We start from the raw sequence: 15,568 nt of genomic DNA on the forward strand, positions 1-15,568 counted from the left end.
ATTACACCAACTGAAGCATCATATAAGTAATTGCAAGCCAACTTGGAGGGTAAAGGGTGTTAAAGAATAAGAACATAAGTAGAGAACTTCATAAATTAAGAGTTCGCTTTGCCTTCTGATCAAAGTCTGTAAGTTCACATATCTTGTCGGTGATCTGGACCATAAAACCATGATGTGAAGGGCAGTAGACACAGTTCAATCTCCTCCAAATTAGTGCTATAAATTACAATTATAGCTTAACGTGTGTAGTTTGTCTTTCTTAGCCAGCTCAGCCGGAGCATGTATAACATCGCCTCCTCACCCGATGAACAACTAATTTTAAGGAAGAGCGATACAGGATTGGATTATCACCGGCGTTTTTGTTAGCCATTAGCAGTTGATATTAGATCAATACCACTGACTTCTGGATCCACCTTGGGCAGCAGCAACTTTCCTAGCCATGTACTGGGGTTTTGGAAGCAATTCATTTGAACCTTCAACTACTACATCTTCTCCCCTATCGTTTTTACAGACTGGATTTCTCCGTGGATATGCATATTGAGTTGGAACTATAGGGTTCCGAGCCATCCATCGCTGTTCAAGAGCCTCACCTGCGGCTACTGCCCCGCAATTGTTGTAACGCATTACCGATCCAACTACTTTTCCCGGTCTGGAAGCACATGCTGTATTCATTATATAACAAGTTACTAGGAGAAGATGCAGTGTTTGGGAGACGGAACAGTAAAGAGATGAGCAGATCATATAAAGTCCATGGCAAGCTGCTTCCAGCAAATTGTAGGATATTTGCTTTCTATCTGCTATTTTAATCAATGTACTGGAACTTCCATAAACAAAAGAATGATTTATTTGTGTAATATGTAGGGGCTATTTCTACCAGAGATTTAGATGAAATAAAGAAAAGGTGGCCTCTAAAATCGGAAGCATGACAGTTGTTATAACCATTTCTAATCTCAGTGCGAGATTAGCATGGCAACAAATAGAGGAAATATATATATATATATATATATACACACACACACACTCAGAAAAAAATTCATACCTTGGATGCTTTGAGGAACTTGAAGGGGAAGCCTTGACATGGGGATTGCAAAGCTTCTCTCTGCCAGGGGTTTCTCGGTCTCCTTGATGGAACATTTAGACAAGTTATCTGTCACATCTGTCGAGTTTTGTACAGAATTATCTGAATATAACACACATGGCCTGCACACATTTTTAACAGTGTACTAATCAGTATAAAAATACACAATATGGATAATGGAGAAATTTATATTTCCTATGAAGATAACACAAGGTTGAGGATTCTAGTTTTGGATAGATTGGTATTAATAGGTGCTAGTTTCAGTTCTATGAAGTATGAAGGGCTTGTTTACGAAACCCGTGTTAACAAAATTATCTTGCCTTCCAAAAAATAATTGTTGAGCATATATAACTTTTAGCACTAGGGTTATCAAAGCATACGCTTATATACCTACTTGCACCTGCACCTTAGCAATATACGAAAAAAGCATCTAAAACTTTTCAGGCATAGTGCATTTGATCAGGCACACATGTGGTGCGCCTAGCCACAGTTTTTGGTAAGGCAATATAAGGGTTCTAGTGCCTAGAGTGCCCTTTGCCACCTGGATATTGATAGCCGCATGCAAATTAATTGATAACTTACCTTGGTAAAGATGCATGTTGTCTCTCGAGTGGAGCTGCAGTGGTACCATTTCCATAGTGCTCCTCAAGGAAAGCAAACTGCTTCTTGAAATGGTCGACCGCACTGCATTCAGAAGAAACACACATACAAGTGACAACATATTCAATTCGGAGATTCAGAATCGTAAAGCAACAATCTTCAGAACAAGATGCATTAAATCAATCACAGCAGTTGAACAAAATCTCCGATCTTAGTTAAAATCTAATTTCGACTTCCAAGCACAAACAAAATTGATAGGAATATTTGTAAATGTGGGAATTTCAAAGGGAGGACCCCATTGATTCCAAGTTAAGGATGCCATATTTGCAGCTTCTTCCAAACTAGTGGAATCAGCTATCATCAATGGAGGTTTCGCATTCATTTCCTGTATATAATAGCAATACTCTATATGAATGTAAATTTCCCAAACTATATAGACGAGCACCAAATGCCAAAGGCAGGAGTCTACTGATTCCAAAGTTTGGATGGCACAAACAAATAGCATCTTCCAACAAGTTGAACCAGGGCTCTTTCATTTCATGCATATAATGGCTAAAATTCTCTTTTAAAGACGAGCAATATCAAGCAACAGATATATATTTTAACACCGAAGAACACGGGAAAGAGAGTCATTATAGCAGAACAAATAAAATCAAGGCTGGCTGGAAATATAGAGGCTGATAGCTTAGCTAAGGCAGGTATTGGTTAGTTTTGTTTGAGTGTTTCGGGTTGTTCTTTGTAAGGGGGCTGGGTTGTTTTAAACATTATGTAATTTTTCAGTTATTAATGAATTTTGAGGCACTCTTTTCCTCCTTCCGCTGATTAAGGAACACCTATTGGTGTTCCTTTAATCATGAAGGGGGTTTTTAACGAGGCCTCCACTTCTTATAAAAAAAAGGCTGGCTGGAAAAAAATAGAGTATGGAACCCTAAAACGAATAATGGTTTCATAAGATGCCATATATAGTCAAAGTTGCAACAAAAATAGTTAGTTTAGAACAATACCTAGGATACATGAAGCCAGTTGGCTCTGATCCTTCCAAATACTCTTTCAACATTTTTAGGATGGTACTCAAGAATTTCACGGTATATGAGCTCCCTAACATCTTCCTTTGTAATCCTACGCCTCTCGAACTCAAATTCCATCTTGGTAACTGGTTGAGCAGAAGGCTCTCTTTCAACTTTGGCCAATCCCTTAAAATATGGATCAGCTAGGGCCTGCCAGCAAGGAATAAAATATCCATGTTAGAAGGAGACCATACATTAAATAAAAGTATATGAAACGCAACAAACGTGTATACCCCTTCAGCAGTAGGCCGATCCTTGGGTTCAAAGGCAAGCATCCTTTCTAACAAACGAACTGCAAGAGGATCTGCATTAGGGAATTTCTGGGTGAGTGGGGTGGGCTTTTTCTTTCGCATGCTGCTCAAGTATCTTCGGGCTTTCTCGTTACGTACCTGCTCAAATGATATCCATATCTAAGCAAAGAACAACTGATTCTGAATAGCTTTGGCTTAAAATAGAACAATGTAAACAAATGAAAATGGATGCCAACATACCCTAGCAATGGCTTCAGCAGATGGTGTTCCCAAAAGATCAGTCATCAGATCCAATTGGTGGACAACATTTTTTCCAGGAAACAAAGGTTTTCCTGTTAAAAGTTCAGCAAAGATGCACCCGATGCTCCAAATATCTATTGCTGGGGTATACTGAAAATAGAAGGGAAGAAAAAACTAAATGTGAATATAAGTGTAAAATCTTATGGCGCATTTAGAGATGGAAAAACACCATTTACTTGTATTAGAAGCTAGATACATGCTAGAGAAATAAAAAATGAGAAAAATCCCTATGCCAAAGCATCTGCAGATGTCAACTAAGGTTGTTGCACAAAGTATAGTATTAAAACAACGGCCTTGGCTAAAGTGAGTGGTCACACTACAAAATTATTTAGAAAATGAAAACGAAAACCTCACATCAATCAACAAAAATGAACGAGGGAGAAAAACCAAGCTACTTTCAATCAAATAAAATGTACAAACAATGTTGCACCTTTGAGAAAAAGGATCCACACAATTCTGGAGCTCTGTACCATCTTGTTGCAACATAGTCCTGTAAAGGAAGAAGGGGAATTTTTTTACTCAGAACCAAGAAACAAGCTTCTGTTTCTGCATATTATATATGTAAACTATCTCCTGAATGCAGCATCATGTAAAGAGCACCAACCGTCCAGAATATCGCAGTGGGGGTATCGTTGAAAGCTACTCTTGCCAGTCCAAAATCGCAGATCTTCAGTTTGCAATCAGCATTGGCTAAGATATTCTTAGGCTTTAGATCCCGGTGAAAAACATTCGCTACAAGAACAGAAAACAATTAAAACAAGGATATCAAAAGCAACCAACACGAGCTTGAAATTGCATGATAACTATGCATTTCCGAAATGCTATTTACATTCAAACAAGAAGAATCAAAGCAACAGTAAGATGATAACCTGTGTGAATGTATTTCAGGCCTCGAAGAAGCTGATACAAAAAAAACTGGTAGTGTTCAGGAGTCAAATCATCATTTGCTTTGATGACCTGGTGTAAATCAGATTCCATAAGTTCAAATACCACATATATATCCTTAAACTCCCTTCTTGAAGGAGGCAACAAGATGTGCTTGATCTCAACGATGTCTGGATGACGTAGGAGCCTGAGAAGTTTAATCTCTCTGAGGATCCGGGTAGCATCAGATACATGTTCGAATATATCATTGATTTTCTTAATTGCAACCTTTTCTCCGGTATGTATGTCATACGCAGAACAAACAACACCATAGCTTCCTTTTCCAATTACTTCCTCCATCCTATATCTGCTCCCCTCACCATATTCAGTGAAAAAATCTACATCCGCCGCCGACTGCATAATGAAGGCGAATCATATAGCATGATCAATGATAAATTGCGTAATGCATACAATGCCCCCAAAAAAGGACAATATGAATCAACCACAACGACATGACGGACAATCTCAAGGAAAAACAAATTTATTAGCCTGAAAGAAATTTTGTTTCTACAAGGGCACTTCAAGAATTTACAAAAATCAGAAGCAAACAAATAAAAAAAACCAAAAGTAAACTGTAACATATAACTTCTGTTAGTCAACCTCCAGAACATGGGAAACAATAACAGAAATCCTAATCAAACTAGAGAAGATGAGCCACGTGGCAAGATGTCCTCCTCATCAAAATACAGAGCAGCTATTAGCAATCAAGTCAACCATTTAATAACCTAAAATCATAAATTACAGTGATCATAAGAGGCAGATTCATTGACTAATAATCCAAGCAAGGCAGATATAGTTTCTTCCAATTAGCACATACAATTCATTAGATCTTACATACAAGTAAATATAGAAACTATAAAAAATTGTTACCTTTCTTCTCTGATCAGACTGCATCTTAGCATCAAAACTTTGGCATCAAACAGGAAGCGCCAAAGTAGAAGGAGAAGCTAATTTCACTTTGCAGTTAAAATCCAAATCAAAAGATCACACAAAACTAAAGCTCCAGTAATGGCAAGACCAAAATCCTAGAAAAGGAAAAATACCCGGGTGTCAAAACAGCCCAAAAAGCAAAGTATTAACCCCAGACATCAAGATCAACAACAACAGCAACAAAAAACAGCCTTACCCAAAAATCTCCAAAGAAATGGTTTCGAGAGCAGATGCTCAAGTTCAAACAAAACTCAATATTCAGCTAGCTCAAGATTCTGATGGTAAAGTTAACAGCTTTTGCTAATAGAATAGAAGAAAAATGAAAAAAAAAATTGTATTTTTTTCAAAGGCCAAAAGATGTTGGCTTTTGGCAGATGAGACTAAAAACAATGTGAGATGGAAAATGAGAGTCGCTAGGTGAAGAATCTTAACGAGGCGATTAACACTATGAAAACAACAGCAACAACAAAATTTAATTATCAAGTTTTATTAAAGATAATAGATAAAGACTGTGTTTTTTTTTTAAAGAGAGAATACTAGATGGGACAGATCAAAGGAGAAGAAGGGAAAATCTAAGAGAGATCTGTTTCAAGTTGAAGGGCCCAACTGGAATTATATAATTCGGAAATATTACAATTAAAGCAATTAAAAGTGGGATTTAAAAGGATAGGATAATCAGTTTCATATTAAATTCCAGCTTTGCCACTTATCTTAATTAATATTTTCAATTCGCTTTTGCATTTTGTTCAGAATAGTATTTTTAGATTTTAAGTTTAGATTTCATTAGATTTATTTAATTTAGTTTGAATTTAAAAATTCGGGTCGGATCGGATCAGGTCGGTTTATCATCTATGAACTGGGTCGAGTTAATTTTTCTTCTTTCTGGATTAGGTCAGGTGGATAAATTAATTTTTCGGTTAGGTTTGGGTGGGTCGAAAACCCGACCCGACCCCACCTAACCCGACCCATAGAGAGGTGCAAATTTAATGTTCAAATAACTTTCTAATTTGAAACCATGAAAGCATGTGCACCAATGGGTCCCTTTCAGATGAGTTCATTAACTGATGCTGAATGACAGAAACTGTACCTTTTCATGCCCGAAAGCAAACAAAATCAAAAGCTTGTCTGGTCTGGAAGCCATTGCAAGCCCTGAATGAGAACCAAAACTACAAAGGAAATGAAAGACTCGATGCCTATTACAGCCTAATTCTGGACTAAGAGCTAGGATATCTAAACCGAGATATGAGAAAAGACCTCATCCTTCGACTCCGGTCTCCTTCACTCTTATCTTTCTCCGTTCAGCTATTATCCGTCTCTATTCATCTGTTACGCACCCCTTGGAAGCTGGTTGCGCGTTCTTAATATTTGCTACAGAACCGTCTGGTGCAAGATTTCCTCTTAATATTTGGATGTGCCCTGTTTCCTTGATAGGATTTGACACTGGTTTATGATTTCCAGGAAATGATTATGGGGTATTGATCAGACTAATTGCATTTTCCATCCATGGCATCTCACAGTTAATATTTAAGTGGAGCCTGGCCTTTTCGTGGAAAATCACCAGTACAGACCTGTCCATCAGGTAAAGAGGGATAGCTTTGTGCATTTCTGCCATCGTCTTCCCAGTCACTAGAGTGGAATTATCATTATATCAAATATTGACATACCAGTCATGCAATCCCCATTAATACATCCAAGCTCTAAAATCCTCCCTTCAAGGATCAGTACTGCTTCGGCTCAAAGAGAGAGTAAAACCAAAATAAAAGCAACAAGAAGAGCTACAAAGTGTCAATGTGCCAGCACCAGAGAAACTAACTGGACTCAATCTACAACAACCACAATTTTCTGCCGATGCTTCGATTCTCAAGCTGAATTTCAGAGTGATATCAAAAACTAAGATACGACGTTACTAGTAACCAGAAAATGCAAAACGTATCTGATATGCACCACCATGAGGTTCTTGATTGTACACATAACACAAAAAAGTCCAGCGCAAGAACTAAAATTCTAGAAAATAAAAGCTGTATGTATTTCATTTTAATCTTAGATTGTAAGCCTTCTTACTTGCCAGGAAAACATTGCACTTATCCAAGAAATTTTCGTGCAGTTCGCTCTAAAATCAAAGAATTAACAGACAGCAAGGACCTGGAAAATGGTAAGCTGAGGAAGAAACAGAAACTCCAAAACCATGAAAATACCCAGCTAATATGAAGATATAAAGACAAATTAATAATTCACCAGCAAAACACCATTCCTATGGCATATCATCATGTTTACCTTGAAAATGACCGGGCTGCAAAAGAAAAATACAAAATAAATAAATCATTCAAATAGGACAACAATACCTAAATTTAGATTAACTACACTTGAGTATGCTGATAAGATAGCATATTCTTTGAAGTTGGCTTAGCAACCAAACAAAAGATTGCAGTTAGATTATGTTTTGCCATACAAGTTCAATACAATCCTAACCTCCATTCATAAAGTCTATAACTTTAATGAATTAATTGGTCACTTTGATTATCTTTTGCCATTTATGCCAAAAGGAGAACGCTTTCGAGAGAAATACAGCTCATTTTTTCTCCTGTTCCTCACAATCAAAATCAATAAGCATATTAGCAATCAAAGGGGTAAAGCTTGAATAAAATAAAGCTTACTTTTTTATCACCACTAGGAATGGAGATATTAATCTGCTCTATGGATATGATAAAGTCTAATCACAGAATCTCTTATTTGTGTATTTTACACAATTTTCAAACCAAAACTCTTATTTCACTCGATATAAATATATATAATTATTTTTATTACGTGAAATAATAATGTGACTGAAAAAATAAAATAAAATAATATTAACGTAGTAGAATTAAAATAAAAAATGTTATAGTGTAGTAGTGACAAAGAAAAAGAGTCTTGATTCCTAAATTTTGTTATTGTGTAGCAAACACATGACATGAGCCGAGTATGTTTCCAGCATCACCATGAGCGAACGCGAGGTATCACCCTGAAATATCAAATTGCAGACAGCTTTGGATAAAATTGAAAAACCAGATAAGTCTCTATCCCTATCTGAATTAAACACTACATCACATGCATGAAATGGAGATTGCAGATCATCATATACCTCCGCTTAAACCCGAAAACTTGTGAGCCTTTTCGCGTATCTCATGGTTATAATGATACAGTAAATGCTTCATGTCATTTTTACCCACTGCAGCACTAATCACTATTGCATAGGGATTCACTCCTCCAGTTGTGCCTTTAGTTTTATCATCTTCTCCCGCTTTCAGAATGTTTTCAAGCACTTGTAAGCAAGCCCAAACTATACTCAAACCGCGATGAATAAGAAGATCACACAACGGCTTGATGCAACCATGATTACAAGGAACCTGAAATATTGTGATTCATCAATGACTGCCTCTACCGAGACATGATTCCACACAGCGAAGTTATTTTATACCTGATATGATCATTAATCTCATGAGAAGTAGCATTTGAGATGGTCCTTGCAGCTCCTCGACTTAGAACGTTTTCAAGCCCTTTTAAGCAGACTTTAATTATACTTGGATCGCGACAGTTAAGAAGATCACACAACGGCTTAAAGCAACCTTGACTTACAAGAAACCTGAAATATGTGACATATACCACCAGATGAGGCATTGATATATAGCAGACCAAGACGTTATTTAAAGACTACTCATATGTATCAGAAACCATTTTCATACTTGATCTGATCATGAGTCCCCCGAGATGTGGCATTTGAGATGGCCCGTGCAGCTTCTCCCTTAATATCAAGTGTTTCACCACTTTGTAGTATATGAACCAAAGAAGCAATAATATTAGCTTCAATCACAGCCTGTAAATTTCATACCACCATACAATCTTAGATCCGAAATCGATAAACCAAATGAAATAGATATCAAGGCCAAAAAAGAAAAGAAAAGAAAAGAGGTATAAATGTTACTTGTATATGCTCCTTATGTTTGCTGTGATATTTGAGATGGTCCGGCAAGCTTCCTTCATGATGCTCATTTTATGCTTATTTGTAATAAGTTTCAAGAGGCAGGGCAATGCCTGATGATGGCTTATAACACACTGTGTGCTCATAGATGGAAAAACACAAAATGGTTCATATATATAAACAAAAAGATATTCAAAATAAAACAAAATGTCTAACACCTGTGTTTGCACATCATCTCCAGAGGCAATGTTTCAATCGTGTGAAGAGCATGTTTCAATACCGAAAGTGATGGGTGCCTATGGAATACAATAATTTACGATTTTGATTAGGAAAACGAACAAAATAATTAACGAATAGAAAGACCTTCAGAATCGATTAACATAAAATAGTCTAACTCACAACAGAAGTTCCACTAGACGTCTGCATACACCTGCTTCAATGACAGCTTGAATTTTGTCATTGTGCCATCAGAAAGAAATGAGAGTGCCCAACATGCATCAGATAGGACTTGTTCATCATTTGAATGAATAAGACGTGCCAATGTTGGAAGTGCATGCTTAATCTGAATAATTAGTACAATTGTAATCAATTCAACCCGCTAGTGAATTGAGTATATAAAAATTTCATAGCTACATAATACTCAACATTCAATATAATTGTTAATTCATACTCAACATTCATTATACTTGTTGATTCATGTTAAGTAAACAACCGTGGACCGAAAAAAAGGGAGATGTAGGGTCAAACCTGATCAAATGGAGGTTGGGGCTTGCCCCGAAAAAAAGTTAACAGGGTCCATATAGCAATTCTCAGCACAGGAAGTTTAGGATGATCATTCAAATGAGCCAATAAAGGAAGCAAAGCACCATGTCTAAGTACAACATCACGACTTGCAGTAGAATCACAAGCAACATTTCCTAATGCCCAGATCGACTGAATTCCAAAACACGAAGTGTATATATGATTTGTACAAGCTTTTGGTAAGTAAGATTAAACATTACCATTTTCTATGCATACCTGCTCACGAACATCATCATTTAGGGAACGAGTAACTTGACAAATATCGGAATAGCCCCATGATCAATCACCACATTTGTATTCTCAGATGTCCCAGAAGCAATATTTGTGAGTACCCAGGCTGCCTCAAACTAAATGATTATTAAATTAGCAACAATCTTAAATGATTATGACGTAATGTCGAAGCTTTGCTTACAGGAAATCCAACCTGAAGCTGTGGGAGATCTTCCCTCTCAAGGAACTCCACAAAGCGAGGAACAACTCCAGCTTGTACACTTGGTCAATAGGTGGATTTTTTTCTACGATAAATAACAAAAGGAATTGAAGTATAAATTTGAGTTCTATATGATTATCAAATGAAATATATTTCAAAATGGCCATCTAACCAACTGAAAGTAATTCCCTAAACTGTGTGGTTGTTTTCAGCTGCAAATTCCTATCATCAGTCCAAACACCAGTAACCATGGCGGGAAACTCTTCCAACTGGATTGGTTGTGGTTGGGGCCCTTCACGTCGCTTCTTCTGCAAACTCTCTTCACAGCTGCTGTCCTCTACCTAACAGCCAGAGAAAATCATGATAGAAATTGTCACAGAAGAAAAAGTAGTGTTATTTTTGGATTTCAAAAGTTTTAGATGTAATTAACTTACTTCTCTTTTAACAACGCATTCTATGTGAGCGATCGTCTGACCGTTACATTCTTTACAATAATACATGATCTTTTGGGTTTCGTTTTTCTCGCAAAAATCACAATAATACTTTACAGAATCATCTTCAACAAAAGAGTCCTTCAAAATTAAAGGATGACGATGATATTTGGATTCAACACTATCAGGTATGGCAACACATTTCAAATGAAAATTGATGGAACACTGTAGACAACGATAAAAGGGCTCCCCTCGACAACTTTCTTCACATTACAACAAGCAAAATCTGTTTTCCATGATGGATTGGAGATTGTACAGAGTAACTGATAATCTGTCCCGAAATAATAAAGGTCATCTAAGTGGGACTCACATTTTAAAGGCCTCTTCAAGTAGTTAGCACACATAGGATGGAGGTCAAGTTGACAATCTTCACAACTATATGAAAAGCTATCTGATGATATTCTCACAGGGCAGGCATAACATTGTAGGTTTGAGTGCTTCCGAGGTTGTTGGAAAACCAACATGTGGTTTAGATGAAATGGGACTTGAATCTTTCGTGGTAGCCTAAGGCAAGACTCGTGAACAATATACTTGCAAGACTCACGGCAAAAATAGGCTGGACCAAGGATTGGCACTTCACAAATCGTGCATTCTGCTTTTCTTATTGGGTCATTACAGTAGCCAAGGAAAAGCTTATGTTGGTGGCTGAAATGGTTCAACTCTGTTACTCTGTCCATCTTTTTATCTTGTGAAACCCCAGCTTCATGAGATGTTAAAGCAGCGCATTTCACATCAAGCTTGAAATTGCACTGCTCGCACAAATATATGAAGCCACCACAAATGTCTTTACACTCATCACATGTAACGAATCTATCTCTCCAACTCTTAGGTGCATAGAAAAGGGGTGATGTATTGAGGTAAAGAGGATGGGTAGAATGAAAGGGTGTTGTATCTCGTATGGTAATTTAGAACATTTTTCATGCAGGTAAAAGTTCTATCTTTACAGAAGTAGCTAGGACTATCAAGTACCAGACGACAACCTCGACAATATTTATCGCTTTTCAACTCCTTGGTTACCTCATACATTTCATGTTTGTGGATGATTGGTTGAAACTGCATTTAAAAAGAAACAATAATGTCAAAAGGATGAACAAACTCATTTCCCGAGAATTCTATATATATTTCTTAATTTTGGATGGGCAGAATAATTTATACAAGTCGATATCAAAGTCATTACATATGGCTAAAGAAGGTTGAATTATATAGTTTGTGGAGTGAGGTTATTGTTAGGGGGTAGCATTGGGCTGCTATGTTTTCTGTTGTGGTTATGGAGCTCTTATTTATAATGGCATACCATAGCGTTGATGGCTTTACTCCCTTCATTCTGTTCCATTTCCTTCACAGATAAAGCTTCCAGACTTTTCATGGAGGATGCAGTTTGATCCTATTCATCAAACAAATATTAATCATGAGAGTTCAATCAAAGCCAAGAGCTTCACAAATTTAATTCATACTTTTATTTTTATAAAAGACATCATTTGAAAACTATGTTGCACTAATACGGGTATGGGAATAGATACGGGTAATAGAAAGACATAAAAAGGACATAACTATTAATTAAAGTTCATAGTGACTAGAATTATTTGATAAAAGACGGAGATTATAGTGAATGTAAACCAAAGTCTACACGACGACTTGGATTTAACTTATTACTCCTAAGTGAAAATTAAGTAGAATTGTGAAAATAATTATTACCTCATCGTCATGAGGGAGTAGACATTGAATATGAGCCACAAATGTGCAACTTTGACAGTAATACACAGGATGCTTGGGATCCCTTTCCTTCTCACAAACATCACAACGGAATTCATCAGAATCGTCTTCTTTGACCGATTTCGTTAGGATAAGTGGATGCCTGTGATACTTTGATTTAGCTTCGGATGGTACGACACATTTTAGATGGAAACTAATATCGCATTGCACACAGCGACAGACACTATCATCACCACCGCAATCCTCACCACAGGTACGGCAACACAAGATATAAGTAGCTCTGAAGTAAGCGAGACGGTGAGGGTGGCAGGCAAGTTTCAGGGTGGGCAAGAGTTTAGCACAGTTAATACCAATGCGGAAGCTGCACATCTCGCACGTATACCGATGCTCATCAGAATGAAAAGCAGCAACAGAGCTTTTACAAGCATAACAATACCCATCCGAAGAACTTAAGCGAAGAGTATGGCCAGGATGAAAAGGATGAGCAAGTCTCCTTGGTATCATATCACTGCACACCTGATGAAGATAGAACTTGCAATATGTACAGCCATAGCACACTCTGATAGATGTTTTTCACACAGAAACAATCCAAGTCTTCTTCATGGCCTATCTTCCTATATTTGAAGAAGCTCAGCTTACAAAGATGGCCGTAATGCTGGATTGTCTTTTTCTTCCCATCTTTAAACCTCAGCGGCTCTGATCTTTAGGAAGCTCACCACTGGCCGAGGAAGCACAGGCTAAATCAAGACTGAAATCGCAGGAAACACATACGTATTGTAGCCAGCAGATATATACAAACATTTATCACATATGAAATCCCAGTAACTCCATTGGAGTTGAAGTCTGTGCTGCAGGTGGAGGGGGTGCGTAGTCTCATGGACAGATTACGACGAGGCTTCTTAACCGCACACGACTTGTGCAGGCAAACGTCGCAGTCTTCACAAGCAAAGGCACCATTTGAGACCGAGATCTTCCCTCCACATTCATCACAACATTTCCCTTCAACCTTCTCGAGATATCTATAGGAAGAGTGACGGCATTTTATGGAAAGTTTGAAATCCATCTCAAGAAGATAGAAGATGAAGAAATTGGTGTAAAAACGAGGAGTTCGATAGAAAGATTGAACAATTAATTGGGGATGGCAACTCTGTTATGTGAGGAAAAAGGCATACATGCATGTCGCCGCCTAAGCTATACTTAATAAGAATGATTCATTTCTTCAGTGATGGGAACACACAAAGTATATATGCATAAGCTCTGTGCAAAGGCAACAACTTCCAATTCAGAACTTGAAGAACAATTCTTTTCTTCAGTGATAGGAACACGAAAAGTATATATACATAAGAAGCTGTATAAAGGCAACAATTTTATACTCATGTACCATATATAATTAACATATTTACTTCATGCATAAAATCTATTTATGGTTTAATTTTTTGGTTACAACATTAAAATATATAACATACTAAACTTTGAAGTTTTATCAAGATGCAAATCATGTTACAGATTTGTCAGTGCAAAACAAAGTAGTGTTTGTTTTTTAGATTTCAAAAGTTTTAGATGTAATTAACTTACTTCTCTTTTAAGAACGCATTCTATGTGAGCGATCGTCCGACCGTTACAGATAGAAGTTTATTTAGTTATTATTTATCTTTAAATTGCTCCTTAGTTGTTAGTTTTTGTGGCTGATTTATTCGTTTTGATTCATTTTTTGTATAGGACACTAGATCTGGAAACTGTACTTAAAGGACATAATTATGCATTATTTTTACTTTCGGAATCAATGCTAGATAGTGGGCATGACTCCTGGCATGACGCATCTGACGAGGCGATGAGTTAACACCTTCCAGAAGGTCCAGTCGGCGCTTCTAGAAGGAAGAATGAGTCTTTCGCGTTTCTTAAATTCGAATCCAAGTCAAACTCATGTTTTAGGATTTAGTTTAAATATTTTAAGAATTATTTTATCTATCCTTGGTTTTAGTATTTTGTTTAAATAGTTTAAGAACTATCATTAGAAATTATCTTTATTTTAGGAATTATCTTTTCCATATTTTTAGGGTTTCCTTATTTTTAAGATTTTTGAAGGGTATAAATACCTATTAGGTAAACCTAAAAAGACATTCAAAAATCTTTTTCTTCTTTCTCTAGTTTTTAATAAAGTTTTTGTTTTTGTTTTCAAAAATTTCTTTGTTTATTTTTATTTTCATTTTCAAAGATGCTAAGTATAATTGTCATATTTAGCTAATTTCTATATAGCCAAGGGCTGAAGCGATGACTCAATCCCTATTGTGAGGATTGAAAAGCACTAAAATAACTTCGAGTTATTTTCTCAATTTTCTGGAGGAATAAGATTGATAATCGACCTATCTTTTTGAAATCAAAATGTTTTTAATCAAAAGAGATCATTGATTCGAAAGTTGTTTGATTTATAATTGGGAGAAAGAGTAGGCGGTAGCAAATTCGACTTCATGTGAACACACTCGGCGACGGTTATAGTTGGGAGGAATAATTTGTTCACAATATTGATATATTTAAATTTAAAATATGATAGATATTGTATTAATTTGCCACTCTTTCTTCACTTAACAATTTGAGATGGCTTGTGCAGCTTCTCCCTTAATATAATTCTCATTCAAGGAAAATTTGAACACTCAAACTGAAGATACTGAAAATTTTAATCACTTGGATGTAGGCCACTTATGATTGAATAACATTACAAAATTAATAACAATATCTATCATATTTTATGCCTATAAAAGGCGCGCACTTTCGTTTTGCACACAACTCCAGAAACCCTTTGTGTCTCGGTCACGCTGGTAAGGTAGTGCTACCTCTTGGCACAGTGCAGCTACACAGAGAACAAAGCACATTAAGTGGTTGCTCCTAGCCATGGTAGCTGCAGTATGATGTAAAGCACCATACACAGAGATTGTCGTTTCATGAAGATTTTGTTGGGTCAATAAGCCAATAAATATAGGCTGGAGGAGAGTGGAGCAAATTTAATGTTCAAATAAATTCCTACGTTGAA

The 15,568-nt window shown here is 36.7% G+C and overlaps 1 pseudogene; it reads right to left on the reverse strand.

The window, feature by feature from the left end:
- Positions 1–63: 63 nt before the first annotated feature.
- On the reverse strand, positions 64–5,664 carry LOC120115084 (annotated as a pseudogene).
- Positions 5,665–15,568: the final 9,904 nt, after the last annotated feature.

Source organism: Hibiscus syriacus, unplaced genomic scaffold (assembly GCF_006381635.1).
Source record: "Hibiscus syriacus cultivar Baekdansim isolate YM2019G1 unplaced genomic scaffold, ASM638163v2 tig00110258_pilon, whole genome shotgun sequence".
NCBI lineage: Eukaryota > Viridiplantae > Streptophyta > Magnoliopsida > Malvales > Malvaceae > Hibiscus > Hibiscus syriacus.